This window comes from Diaphorina citri, unplaced genomic scaffold (assembly GCF_000475195.1).
Source record: "Diaphorina citri unplaced genomic scaffold, Diaci psyllid genome assembly version 1.1 scaffold3393, whole genome shotgun sequence".
Lineage (NCBI taxonomy): Eukaryota > Metazoa > Arthropoda > Insecta > Hemiptera > Psyllidae > Diaphorina > Diaphorina citri.
Genome location: NW_007380801.1, coordinates 7,558 through 19,625, shown reverse-complemented (window position 1 = coordinate 19,625; position 12,068 = coordinate 7,558). Strand labels below are relative to the sequence as shown.

The 12,068-nt window shown below is 36.0% G+C and overlaps 3 long non-coding RNA genes across 3 annotated transcripts; 2 read left to right on the top strand and 1 right to left on the bottom strand.

Moving 5' to 3' along the window:
- The first annotated feature begins 517 nt into the window (after positions 1-517).
- Positions 518-3,507, top strand: LOC103520267. Its single transcript, XR_541937.2, has 2 exons — positions 518-599; positions 3,416-3,507. It is a non-coding gene; the product is annotated as an uncharacterized LOC103520267 (long non-coding RNA).
- A 328-nt stretch (positions 3,508-3,835) lies between these two features.
- LOC113471954 lies at positions 3,836-11,793 on the bottom strand. The gene is made up of 2 exons (XR_003394455.1): positions 11,714-11,793; positions 3,836-3,978 (listed from the first exon to the last, which is right to left on the bottom strand). It is a non-coding gene; the product is annotated as an uncharacterized LOC113471954 (long non-coding RNA).
- Positions 7,312-8,824, top strand: LOC108253804. The gene is made up of 2 exons (XR_001809821.2): positions 7,312-7,529; positions 7,704-8,824. It is a non-coding gene; the product is annotated as an uncharacterized LOC108253804 (long non-coding RNA).
- Positions 11,794-12,068: the final 275 nt, after the last annotated feature.

The window sequence follows — 12,068 nt, the reverse complement described above, 5'->3', positions numbered from 1 at the left end:
TGACGTCATCGCCTACGGGAGCGTATGCTGTGACGTCAAAGTTCACGATTTACCGGTATTTTTTAAATCGATTTATCTTATCTAGAAGTCGTAAAAGAAAAAGAAAAATTCCGTTGGTCCTCATTTTCCCTGCTCTATGACTTTGAAACATCACCCAAATAAGCGCAACTGATCTATTATTAAAATTTTTTTTTTTTTTTTTTTTTTTTTTTTTACATCGACTGGGGTCCTTTTTGGCATGATTGTGAGGTGAGGTCTACAGAGTACAGAGAACTTCAGAGAAGTCCACTAAAAAAAAGTTTTATAGGGGGTTTTTGAATGTTGTGGAAGTATAAGAAAAGTGAAAAATCCAACGGTGAATCAATTAAAAATTAAATGATTAAAACTTAATTAGTGAAATAATACGTCCTATTTTGGACTAAAAAAAATCTGGTGTGAACATCACACGACTTTCCTTATCCTATTGAATGATGCTTATTTGAGTGTTCTTTTACCCCAACTTTTACAATATCTCGAACCGTTTTGTCGCTATCTCTGTACATCTCTTCCGTAAAAAATGGCAGACATCTCTAAAGCCGATCTTAAGAAAGAAATCGCCGGTAAGTGTAATTTGATTATTCCTCTGCTTTTTCACAAAATTTGTTTCTAACATTTCTTTTTCCTCTTTTTTTCTTCTTTCCAACCGTATTTTCCTCTGTTTTGTAGCGCCTCCCGAAGAAGTTTGGTGGGCTTCTTCCGTATTGACTTGTGTACATACAACAATGGCTAAGGGACGCTATGTTATAAAATGCTGAATACCGAAAACTAAATTTTCAAATATCTCGGAATTTCGCCCGCTAACCTTGCATGTTTTGGGCATTTTTAGATTCCGCATGCAATTCTCTACAATAATTTTCCACAGCCCTAAGCTGAAAAATGCATACTTTTCGAGAAAATAGCCGATTTGTGGTTTCACTAAGGGGCTCTATTCTACTACCTTTTCCAAAAACATGCGCCATTGTTGAATCGTAGAAGGGTAGGCTTTTTTCTAAGTTTTCGTTTGATTTTCTTCCGAATGGAAACTTAATTTCTCGTGTCAATTTGTTCATCAGGCGGAAGTGGACAACTTTTGTCCCAATTATTTCCAAATTTGAACACGTTTTCCTACTGAAATCACAGTTTTCACACATTCTGAAGGCGTTATGATAGCCATCCTAAAAACATTTCGTCCCCAGTAATGCCGGGCGTTAGGTTTATTTATGATGTTTTTTTCGTGAGTAGGAAGTATGAAAGGAAAAAGATATTTCCTTCTGTCCATCTATTTTTATTGGATGTTCAACTTATGAAAGATGATTATGATTATATTCCCCTTAGTTTTTTCTAATTTCATGGCATTTTTTGATTTTTTTTTTGGCTCCTGCCTGTGATAGTTGTCATAGGGAAAACCATTAGCCTTATTTCCTGGAAGAAGGCTTTTTTGTTACTTTAAAACTAATTTTTCCCCAACTACCTACCTACTATTGTGAACTTTACTGTTTTACTAAACTACATACTAAAATAGAATAAAACCAAGGACTATAAAAAACAAATTTTCTTGGTAGGGGACCGCATTTTTTTCCCCCTTCTCAATTGCATTTGCTATGTGAGTTCAAACTCATTTAAATGTGTTAATTTTTTTTTAAGCTACCTAGTTTAGAAAAAAAAAAGAATCTGAAAAATAGAATAATCAGGATTGACAAAATATTTAAAATTGACGAAATGAAAATTAGCGATATATTAGACAGATATTTAATATTGACAAGAGAAAATGAGAAATTAGCTATTAGTTGGTAGACAACCGTTGGAAATTTTTGTTGGTCTCAAAGCCGAGCCTGTGTTTGTGGAGGTTTTTTCATGTACATCAAGCTGTATAAATAAGAGAGGTCCTTTAGTTCAAATTCTAACGGGTAGGAACCTACCAATGAATTGATTTTTTTATATGGGCAATTTATTTGTTCAATCAATTTGGTTCAAAATCAGAATTTACCACCTTCTTATGGCCTTCAGTCATCTCGTGAGACACAATGCTCTTGACCTTCCTCACAGCAATAAGATTCACTGGTTGAACCAGTCAACCAGTCTTGGTTTTCAAAATCAGAATTTACCACCTTCTTATGGCCTTCAGTCATCTCGTGAGACACAATGCTCTTGACCTTCCTCACAGCAATAAGATTCTCTGGTTGAACCAGTCAACCAGTCTTGGTCGGTGCCTCATATCACCAAAGTATGGAAAAGTATCTTACAAGTGTAATAGCCAATGGAAAAGCAGAATTTTGAATTTGGATGAATTAGATCGAAATATGGAATTGTAAATACTTTTTCATACTTTGGTGTTATAGGGCACAGGAGAAGATAGGGTTGAATGAATGAATGATGAAATTTATCATTGGAATAAAAGTCTATAATTAATTTGGTGCATGTGATTTGTAGGTATCTCTAAGCACTCAGGTCAGGTTTTTTTCTTCTTTTTTTTTCGAGTAAGCATAAATTAATAGGGAAGATAGTTAAAGGGTATGAATTAGATCGAAATATGGAATTGTAAATACTTTTTCATACTTTGGTGTTATAGGGCACAGGAGAAGATAGGGTTGAATGAATGAACGATGAAATTTATCATTGGAATAAAAGTCTATAATCAATTTGGTGCATGTGATTTGTAGGTATCTCTAAGCACTCAGGTCAGGTTTTTTTTCTTCTTTTTTTGAGTAAGCATAAATTAAGAGGGAAGATAGTTAAAGGGTGGGTAGAAGGTTGAGTAAAAGGGAGTAAGCAAAGGGGGTGGGGTAAAAAGATGAAAAGAGTAAGCATTAAAGAGGAATTCAGGAAGAGAGGAAAGGAAAGAGGTAGGGAAAAAGATACTAAAGCAAAATTAAATCAATTTTTTTTTTTTTTAACCAAGAATTGTTGAAAAAAGAGGAAGAGGGGAAAGAAGTAGGAAAAAGATGGAGAAGGTGAGATTAAGGAAATTTGGTCAAGTTCAATTTTGTCAGAAGTAAAACTATTTTTACATCTTTTTTGCAGATTTACTTAAATCATATTAGTATTAAAGTATATTGGATTGCATTTCATAGATAAAAGTATTTCCTCCTTAAAGTACTTAGTACATTTTTGGCTCCAGTCAGCTCCAGTGTGAATTTTTTGTTCTGAGAGGAAGATGGGAAAGAAGTAGGAAAAAGAGGGAGAAGGTGAGATTAAGGAAATTTGGTCAAGTTCAATTTTGTCAGAAGTAAAACGTAAAACTATTTTTACATCTTGGGTTGCAGATTTAAATCATATTAGTATTAAAGTAAGTTGGATTGCATTTCATAGATAAAAGTCTTTCCTCCTTAAAGTACTTAGTACATTTTTGGCTCCAGTCAGCTCCAGTGTGAATTTTTTGTTCTGGTTCTATTCACAGCCATCTTGGAAGGCGCTGATCTTACCACCACAACTGCCAAGAAAGTCCGCCAACAAGTTGAAGAAAAGCTAGACATCAATCTGAGTAGCCGGTAAGTCTTTTCTCTTATAGCATGTACTTTTTCATGAATAATGCCTGCATGGATAGGACTAAGTGCTTTTAAAAATTTAATAATCTGCTTTCTTAATTTTCTTTGTACTTTAATACCTATCTCTTATGCTGGTGGATGAAAGCACTTGCTTTGGTTTTATGCACACTAACTATTCCGAGGCAAAAAGAAGGGAGGCAGCGACAGTGACTCTGATGAGGATTGGGGAAAGAAGAAGAAGAAGGCTGCCGGTGTACGTACTTAAGTTTTATTTTTGTTGCTTGCACTTTAGGTTTTGTTTGCATTAAAGATTTTTTTTTCTCGTGTGGATCTGTGGATAATGCAAAATTTTTCTTATTCACTTTATTTTTTATCCTCTTTACAGTGGCTCTTTTGAGGGTACCTGAGTGGGACTACAGTCAAGTCTGTCTCAGGAAGTAGGGCACAAACTACAATGACTCAAGTAATTATGTACCTGAATATCCCTCATTAGACCCCCATGTACGTACTTAAATTTTATTTTTGTTGTTTGCACTTTAGGTTTTGTTTGCATTAAAGATTTTTTTTTCTCGTGTGGATAATGCAAAAATTTTCTTCTTCACTTTATTTTTTACCCTCTTTACAGTGGCTCTTTTGAGGGTACCCGAGTGAGACTACAGTCAAGTCTGTCTCAGGAAGTAGGGCACAAACTACAATGACTTAAGTAATTATGTACCTGAATATCCCTCATTAGACCCCCGAGTGAGTTCTCTGGGCTAGATGACACCTCTTGGTATCCTCTTAATGGCATAAACCATGACCTCCCAGTTTCTCTAGAATAAACCTGAGTGTGCAGACTCTTTAGAGGTGCACACCTCTTGGTATCCTCTTAATGGGATAAAATATGAACTCCCCAGTTTCTCTAGAATAAACCTGAGTGTGTGGACTCTTTAGAGGTGCTGCAGGTGAATTTTGAAGAAACAGGTTGAAATATACCAGTGAGGGTCTAGGTTCCATCAAGGCCCAGGGGTAGCTACTCCATACTCTAAAAGCCCACTCAGAGACTTAGTGTAAGGACAAACAGCCCTAAAGGATGGGTTAAGCTTCAAATCTATGAATCTCCCCTTTCAATGTTGGTGGTTGGTCCTGGAACTTGTTCACCCCTTAACTTTCACTTTTTTTTTAGATACTGCTTGAACTACTTAGAGTTAAAATAGGTGCTTATGCTTGTGCCTAGGTAGTGCTTTCTTAATTTTCTTTGTACTTTAATACCTATCTCTTATGCTGGTGGATGAAAGCACTTTCTTTGGTTTTATAATGTACACTAACTATTTTTACTTTTTTTTACACCCACTTAATCCCTTAATCTGCTTGTTTCTTACCTTTCAATCACAGAAAAAAAGAAGCTAATCTTGCAAACCCCTTTGTGTCTTACTGTGTATCCCTGTCTCTTTCTTTCCCTTTTCTACATCTCCATCTCTCTTCGTTTCTTCCCTCATTTTTCTCTCCTTCCCTTGATTTCTTTTCCTATCACCTTTCTCCTTCCCTCCCCCTCTCTCTCCTCCCCCTCCCTTTCATGTTTCTTCTAATATCTTGTTCCTACCTTTCCCTCCCATTCCCCCCCCATGTTTCTCTCCTCCTCCCTAGATACCTGACGAAGTTCAGTCTCGTGTCCTTGAGACCATGATTTTGCTGATGGATCTAAATCTCCAATGTTCGAATTGGATGGTTTGAAACGCATGCGAGAACGCCGCATCTACCCTCCTCCCTGTGTTTGTGATTACAGCTTATCCTACCGTTTTTTTTTTTTTGTTCCCTCAAAATAAGCTGGCGGTTCCCTCAAAATGGGCTCGCGGTTCCCGGTTTGGCCACCCCTGATGTAGGTATTACCTATTAAAGAAATGAGGTCTGGTAGACATTCTTCCCACGGACCCTATAACAATCATAGCTTCTTCTACACCTTGAAATTAATTCCAACTTGGTAGTTTGATTGTCTGACTATGAATGCAAGAATTCATCTAAATCTCCAATGTTCGAATTGGATGGTTTGAAACGCATGCGAGAACGCCGCATCTACCCTCCTCCCTGTGTTTGTGATTACAGCAAATCCTGTGTTTGTGATTACAGCGTATGTACCCTTGCTTGTCCTACATTTTGTTTGTTTGTCCTAATGTCTGGTTTCATAGCGGTGTGGCTAAAGTAGTGTCTATGCTATGGTCGATGTAACCTGCAACATGTACACTTAAATTTTTCATTTCTCCAAAATCCTTTGACCTGGCCTTGGTACTTTGTATGGGTTCAGCCAATGTTGATCTCAGTTGATTGTTGTGTAGACATTCCTTAATATGCTTCTTTAGTGAAATGTATTTGATTAAATATCGGATGTATTCGTGGGTATCTATGCTCTTATCTTTGAATGAATACATTCGAATGACTTATTTATCTCGGAATGTAATTTGTACGTATTTATGCACTATGCAGGTGTCTTTGATTGAGCCCTACGAGTATGCTGTTTTGGGAGTGTAAAGATTGCAGTTTGCCAGGTTAATTAGCTTGAACGGTAGCACGCCTGCCTTGTAAGAGCTGGGTCGCTGGTTCGATTCCTGCCCGAGACGAACTTTATCCTAAACGGATGAGGTTCGTTCTCGGAACAGCTGGCTTTCTCCTATCCTGTCCTTTTCTCTTCGATTTCGGGACGATAAGACCTCATTTGTGTCAGCATACCTAATATTTTGGATAAATATATTTTCATCTGAATTTTATCATTACCTACTTAAAAATATCATTTTACTATAAAAAGTCCATAACGTTGGGGTATATCCATTAAAATACAATTCACAATGTCATAATATATTCTTATTAAATTGTAATGTTAGTTTATGTCATGGTAAAGAACAAAATAAAATTACAATAAAATTACATTACAACAAAATAAAATTACAAGACTGAAGGTCGGATCAATCGAATTTTAGCTACTTTTTAAGTTGTTTTCTTTGGAAAGTTGTTCATTTCAGTCCATAACGTTGGGGTATATCCATTAAAATACAATTCACAATGTCATAATATATTCTTATTAAATTGTAATGTTAGTTTATGTCATTGTAAAGAACAAAATAAAATTACATTACAACGAAATAAAATTACAAGACTGAAGGTCGGATCAATCGGATTTTAGCTACTTTTTAAATTGTTTTCTTTGGAAAGTTGTTCAATTTTCCCTATTTCGTCCTTATTTTCTAGGCGTGAAGAAATTCCGAACCTTCGGCATGATGAAATTCCTCAAGACCCACTTCCTGGACTAGACGCCCGAGCGAGAGAACCACTCAACCACCACCTCTCTCTCACTCTCTTACCACCATTTCTCTTTCTTGACATTTGCATGACATCTTTTGCGACTCCAAATGGGACCCCTGCCCAGAGGGCCTAATGGAACTCTCAAGAGGGTCGCAACCACCACCTCTCTCTCACTTTCTTACCACCATTTCTCTTTCTTGACATTTGCATGACATCTTTTGCGACTCCAAATGGGACCCCTCCCCAGAGGGCCTAATGGAACTCTCAAGAGGGTCATGTGTGCAAAGTGCGTGTGTGACTTCAAACTGATATTCAGTCACTCGACCCCCCCTTTTTCTTTTTAAGTCAACGTATAATTAATGTTTTTAATGTGTATATATTCTAAGGTTTCTTTTTTTAGTGTATACCACCCCCTCCTTCCTTTTTCCTTGGTTCCTTTTCTTTCCTCCTTTTTCTTTTTTTAGTGTATACCACCCCCTCCTTCCTTTTTCCTTGGTTCCTTTTCTTTCCTCCTTCTCTAGTTGTCCTGTTCACTTCAAACTGATATTCAGTCACTCGACCCCCCTTTTTCTTTTTAAGTCAACGTATAATTAATGTTTTTAATGTGTATATATTCTAAGTTTTCTTTTTTTAGTGTATACCACCCCCCCTCCTTCCTTTTCCCTTGGTTCCTTTTCTTCCTTCCTCCTCTAGTTGTCCTGTTCTCTCTCTTGAGACGAAGGCATCCCAGAGAGTATTCTGTATCTTTCCAGCGTTATTCTGGCTGAGTCAACTGGAAAATTTCCAAAAGGTTTTCCGTCGTGTCTACTGTTTTTGTGTTTTGACAATCAGGATTGACAAAATGTTTAATATTGACCAAATGAAAATTAGCGATATATTAGACAGATATTTAATATTGACAAGAGAAAATGAGGAATTAGCTATTAGTTTATTCTGGCTGAGTCAACTGGAAAATTTCCAAAAGGTTTTCCGTCGTGTCTACTGTTTTTGTGTTTTGACAATCAGGATTGACAAAATATTTAAAATTGACGAAATGAAAATTAGCGATATATTAGACAGATATTTAATATTGACAAGAGAAAATGAGGAATTAGCTATTAGTTGGTAGACAACCGTTGGAAATTTTGTGTTGGTCTCAAAGCCGAGCCTGTGTCTGTGGAGTTTTTATGTACATCAAGCCGTATAAGAGAGGTCCTTTAGTCCAAATTCTAACGGGTAGGAACCTACCAATGAATTGATTTTTTTATATGGGCAATTTATTTGTTCAATCAATTTGCGTTTTCCATTTTCTTGGTTGACTCTCCGGCCTGAAGGACCATAGTTATATAGGATTGAAAATTCCATTGGTCCATGATAAGTTATTGATGTACATGAAAATAACGCCTTTTTTTTTGGGGGGAGAAAAATTTCGCGTTTAGTGACAATTTTTGAAGAAGAAACAAACCTATACATTTGTTGTGGAAATATGAGAAACATTCAAGATATTATTTTCAGAGTGATAGTAACATTGAAGTGTACATAAAGACTGGAATCTGCAAGGCTGGATTCCGAACTTTTCCTATCGACTAAAGGACTTAAACATGGGATTTATGAAAGCTTTAAATGGAATTTTTCCTCGGACGTAATTTTCGTGTAAAATTTCGGTGCCGAAAACGGTCCTTTTTGATTGGAAAGTGCAAATTGTTTTGTGGAATGCACATTTATTTGTCGGTCAAAATTTCTTGAACAGTAGAGGGGTAAGAAAAGAGTCAGAAACGAATTGAGATAATTTTTGGCCCATGGATGAATGAAATTAGAAATCAGCCAATTTTTATTTCCCATATGAATGAAATTGGAAATCTACCAACATTTATCTCCCACTTATTTTTACCATATATTTAGTCATACTCTATCTTTATATTAGCCTTTACTCCTAATCCGCCTCCCCTATCTTTTGTAGAGTAAATGAATCACTCGAAAATCTTGAAATATTTGAGTTCAATTTATGCATTGAAATCATCACTATTTTTCTGATATTATTTTTTACCTTTTGTTTTTTCCAACCCATCCTAGTAAGAAGTAATTTATTTTTTTCATTTGATTAATATTTAATTTTATATTAAATAATTCGATTTATATAAATTTTAACTCTATTTAATATTTAATTAGGAGGACGACACACTTCTAGTGTCGTGGAAAATCCAAGATGTGAATGAATTTTTTTTTTTTTCTGCAACAAATTTTGAATAGATCTCAAACGTTTGAGTTTTTTCTTTGTTCCGTATGGAATGATGAAAGTATTGGGTTTTTCTTTCTAGCTTTTTCCATTGTTTAGCCTTAAAAAGCAGAACTGTGGTCCTGAATAACGCCCGAACTGGAAACTCGCCCCAGGCACATTTTGATTCACATCTCTGCAAATTTTGTTTGCCTCGGTAAATCTTAATTAATTGTTTGAGAAATTGACCACAACAATTGTGGAAGTCTTCTGCGTTCTGCGGGACACAATATTCTTCCTTTACAAGCTATATTGGTTAGCACTGTGCACTGTGGGTGTGATTTTTACTTTCTTTTACGGGATTACGGGAGACTAACTGTCGTCAGTACTGACCTGCAACCCGGAGCAGATAACCTAATACATGGCACTTTGCATAAATAGTTGTTTTCCAGGCGCTTATAAAAATGCAAAGATTTGCATGGCGTTTTGCCTAGTTTAATCTATTTCCAGGTGTTCATAAAATGAGGGGTTTTTTTTTAGGTGTCATTTGCTGTGGGCTGTTTCGGAGTCTTTGTTTTTGGGGGTTTTTTTTTTTTTTTTTTTATGTACATCAAGTCGTATAAATAAGAGAGGTCCTTTAGTTCAAATTCTAACGGGTAGGAACCTACCAATGAATTGATTTTTTTATGTGGGCAATTTATTTGTTCAATCAATTTGGGTTTTCCATTTTCTTGGTTGACTATCCGGCCTGAAGGACCATATTTATATAGGATTCAAAATTTCATTAGTTGATGAATTCCATGATGGGTTATTGATGTACATGAAAATAACGCCTTTTTTCTTTTGGGGAGTAAAATTTCGCGTGTAGTGACAATTTTTGAAGAAGAAATAAACCTATACATTTGTTGTGGAAATATGGGAAACATTCAAGATATTATTTTCAGAGTAATAGTAACATTGAAGTGTATAGACTGGAATCTGCAAGGCTGGATTCCAAACTTTTCCTACATGGGATTTATGAAAGCTTTAAATGGAATTTTTCCTCGAACGTAATTTTCGTGTAGAATTTCGGTGCCGAAAACGGTCCTTTTTGATTGGAAATTGCAAATTGTTTTGTGGAATGCACATTTATTTGTCGGTCAAATCTTGAACAGTAGAGGGGTAAGAAAAGAGTCAGAAACGAATTGAGATAATATTTGGCCCATGGGGTTGTTAGTAAATTCATTTATCTATTTATTTACATATGAATGAATTTAAAAATCATCCAATATTTATTTCCTATATGAATGAAATTAGAAATCAGCCAATATTTATTTCCCATATGAATGAAATTAGAAATCAACCAACATTTATCTCCCATTTATTTTTACCATATATTTAGTCATACTCTATCTTTATATTAGCCTTTACTCCTAATCCCCCTCCCTTATCTTTTGTAGAGTAAATGAATCACTCGAAAATCTTGAAATATTTGAGTTCAATTTATGCATTAAAATCATCACTATTTTTCTGATATTATTTTTTACCTTTTGTTTTTTCCAACCCATCCTAGTAAGAAGTAATTTATTTTTTTCATTTGATTAATATTTAATTTTATATTAAATAATTCGATTTATATAAATTTTAACTCTATTTAATATTTAATTAGGAGGACGACACACTTCTAGTGTCGTGGAAAATCCAAGATGTGAATGAATTTTTTTTTTTTCTGCAACAAATTTTGAATAGATCTCAAACGTTTGAGTTTTTTCTTTGTTCCGTATGGAATGATGAAAGTATTGTGTTTTTCTTTCTAGCTTTTTCCATTGTTTAGCCTTAAAAAGCAGAACTGTGGGCCTGAATAACGCCCGAACTGGAAACTCGCCCCAGGTACATTTTGATTCACATCTCTGCAAATTTTGTTTGCCTCGGTAAATCTTAATTAACTGTTTGAGACATTGACCACAACAATAGTGGAAGTCTTCTGCATTCTGCGGGACAATATTCTTCCTTTACAAGCTATATTGGTTAGCACTGTCAGGTGGGATTTTTTTTACGGGATTACGGTAGTGATGGGACTCGAGTGAGATTTTTCAACTCGATTATTTTCTACTCGATTATTTTCCAACTCGAGTTGTAACTCGCCCTCTCTTCACTTCTCTTTCTTGCATCCTCATCTAGTAAGAGGCAAGAGGGGAGAGGGGGTAGTGAATCATTCAACTCGTTCAAACGAATAGGTAGTTTTTCTGACGAATAGATTTGTACTCGAATAGAAACTGTATGTTGCATGTGGCGAGTGCGCGAGTGAACTCGGGTCAGAGAACCCAATGAATAGTTTTTCCACTCGAGTGGAACAAAATAATAATCGAGTGGACTCGAGTGAAGTCAAACTCGAGTTCACTCGAGTAAAATCATTCACTCGGCCCATCACTAGATTACGGGAGACTTAACTGTCGTACCGTGCTACCTGCAACCCAGAGCAGATATCCTAATACATGGCACTTTGCATAAATAGTTGTTTTCCAGGCGCTTATAAAAATGCAAAGATTTGCATGGCGTTTTGTCTAGTTTAATCTATTTCCAGGTGTTTTTTTTAAAATGAGGGGGTTTTTTTAGGTGTCACTTGCTGTGGGCTGTTTCGGAGAGCTATCAGCCTCTAGAAGTCTAGAACACCCGACTAACATCTGGTAAAAAAAGGAGGTCGTATGTGACGAACAAATTTCTAAACTTTCTGATCATTCTAGAATTTTAAGTAATTATGTACCTGAATATCCCTCATTAGACCCCCGAGTGAGTTCTCTGGGCTAGATGACACCTCTTGGTATCCTCTTAATGGGATAAACCATGACTTCCCAGTTTCTCTAGAATAAACCTGAGTGTGCAGACTCTTTAGAGGTGCACACCTCTTGGTATCCTCTTAATGGGATAAAATATGAACTCCCCAGTTTCTCTAGAATAAACCTGAGTGTGCGGACTCTTTAGAGGTGCTGCAGGTGAATTTTGAAGACTCTTTAGAGGTGCACACCTCTTGGTATCCTCTTAATGGGATAAAATATGAACTCCCCAGTTTCTCTAGAATAAACCTGAGTGTGTGGACTCTTTAGAGGTGCTGCAGGTGA